The following is a 2,659-nucleotide window of genomic DNA, read 5'->3' as shown; positions in this document are numbered from 1 at the left end:
GAAATCGGGGCTGCCAAAATAGGTGGCGCCATTAAATACTGCTTAATTTTTTCAAAAACCCTTTGGCACTTGTCATCCCAAATATATTTAGCGTCCTTTTTGACTAGTGCCGAAAAGGGTTTACACCTTCCTGACAAATTAGAAATAAAGTGTCTTAAATATGTCAATTTGCCTTGAAAAAATCGTAACTGCTTTAAACTCTTAGGGGGTGGCATTTCTAATATCGCTTTAATCTTTTCTGGGTCGATTTCGATCCCCCGGTGACGGACAACAAATCCAAGGAACTTCCCAGAAATGACACCAAAGGCGCACTTTAGGGGATTCATCTTGAGATTAAATCGTCGCAATCGTTCAAAGACAATCCTCAAATCATACAAATGATCATCCTTCCGTTTACTTTTAATGACTAAATCATCCACATAACATTCCACTTGATTGTAAATGAGGTCGTCAAAAATTCTCTTCATGGCTCGCTGATAAGTTGCTCCGGCATTCTTCAAACAGAATGGCATTACGGTGTAGCAGTAAATCCCAATTGGAGTTCTGAAAGCTGTAAATGTTGCATCTTCCAGTGCCATCTTGATTTAGTGCCATCTTGATTTGGTTATACTTTGGTTGTACCCAGATGATCCATCCATAAATGAGAAAATTGCATGTGATGATGCAATATCTACCATTAGGTCTGGTATTGGTAAAAGGAACTCATTCTTCGAGCATGCTTTGTTTAAATCTCTGAAATCCACGCAGATACGGATCTGACCATTCTTCTTTCTGACTGGGACTGGCACTATGTTGGCTAACTGTTGGATATTGTTCTTCTCGTATAAAATTAGCCTCTATCAATTTCTTAACTTCAGCGGTGACCTGCTGCTCGATTTCAAGGCGCATCCTCCTGAGAGCTTGCTTTACTGGAGCCATGGAGGGGTCTATTCCGAGCTTATGAATTGAAACCTCTGGCGATAGACCTGACATCTCCCCATAGCTCCAAGCAAAACAATCCTTGAATTCTACCAACAACTTCATTAAATTTGTACACTCTTCATCACTGAGCAAAGAACTTATGAAGGTAGGTCTAGGATCTTCCTCTGACCCTAGATTTATTTCCCTAACTCATCAACAGTCGACTTAATTTCCTCTTCAAACTCTGGAGGGGCATCTTCTATTCTAAATTCATCGGGATCATCTTCTTCTTCAAAGCAACATTCATTGGGATTACTAGTAACAACCAAGCAAAATTCTGCATCACTGAGCGGCTCTACCGTGCCGAAACCAAGGCCTTCTTTTGATTTAGAATCTCGATTTTTAGTATTCCACAATTCCTCAAAAAGTTACAACCTGTCTTTTGATAATTTATCTGGTACTAAGCCACGTTGAGCAAGCTTTTTAACACAGGGAGAATAATAATCAAAAGGTAGTTCCATTAATTCATTTGAAACATCTTCCTCCAAATTTACATCAATTTTAGGAACAGTAGTAGAAGAACCGCGATAGAACTTTATGGTTTTAATCCCCCACCACGCACTTCCTTGACCTCCAAACCCTCAATTTTTTTAGAATTAATGGGAGTTAAGGCCATGGCCTGCACGCAGTGGTTGATTCTGTCATAAATTGACTTGTACTCATCTTTTTCATTCTCTTCGAATGAAATTTCAAAACGTGGCGTCTTCTGGCGTATCATCATTGCATTTTTTACGATCTTCTCTTCTTTCAAACTTTCTTCTAACTCAATGTTAATAGTCGGATTCCTTTGTTCAATAATCTTCCCAACTCTTCCTCGTCCTCGTCCCCGGCCTTGATCTCGAATGCAAGGACTAAAAGAGTTTACAGTTTCTCGTTTCGGAGGAATGGTGGAAGATCGTTGAACCGGCACCCGACTACTCGACTCTGGGAGTATTTCAGCCTTTCTTGGTACGGCATCTCTGGAGAAAACTGTCCTTTTCACGGGAGCGTAGTAGGCAGCATCTTCATGAATTCCGATCTCATGTACTGAGAATGGCTGCAAGTCCCCTTTTATGCATCGCTCTTGTCCTTCAAAATATTTTATACACTGGTGCAATGACGAAGGGACCATCTTATATTCATGAATCCAAGGTCGACCTAGTAGGGCATTGAAAAAAGTTTCTGAGTCAATGATATGAAGCTTTGCGGTTGTTACTAGATCACCAATTTTCATAGATAGTGTTATGGATTCAATAGCTCTTTCTCCTTTCTGGTTGAAACCTCTTAACATCATTTTATCGGTGGAGAGCTTATGGATGTCAATTTCCAAATATGCTAAAGTCCGTAGATTCATTACGTTAATCAACGCTCCTGGATCCACTAACACCCTTGAGAGCATGAATCTTCCGATGTTAACTGAAATATACAAAGGTCGGTAATGATCGGCAGTTCCAAGCAACAAATCCTCGTCTGTGAAAGTCACACTGGGTTGTTCCTTTAACGAACAGGCCTCATCCAAGGAGTTGCTGGCCAAATGGGCTAAGCAAATATCTGGATCAAGTAGAGCCTTGATTAATGCCTCTCTCATCTCCTTTGACAGGATCAAAGCATCATAAATGCTTAGCTTGACTGGTAACTTCCTAAGATGTGCCAGAACGTTGTATTCCACTTTATTATTCGTATTTCCAGTTTCTTCTTGAGTAGGCAATTCTTCCACTGG

Source organism: Phalaenopsis equestris, unplaced genomic scaffold, assembly GCF_001263595.1.
Source record: "Phalaenopsis equestris unplaced genomic scaffold, ASM126359v1 Scaffold000834, whole genome shotgun sequence".
Lineage (NCBI taxonomy): Eukaryota > Viridiplantae > Streptophyta > Magnoliopsida > Asparagales > Orchidaceae > Phalaenopsis > Phalaenopsis equestris.
Note: the sequence above shows the minus strand (reverse complement) of the source record.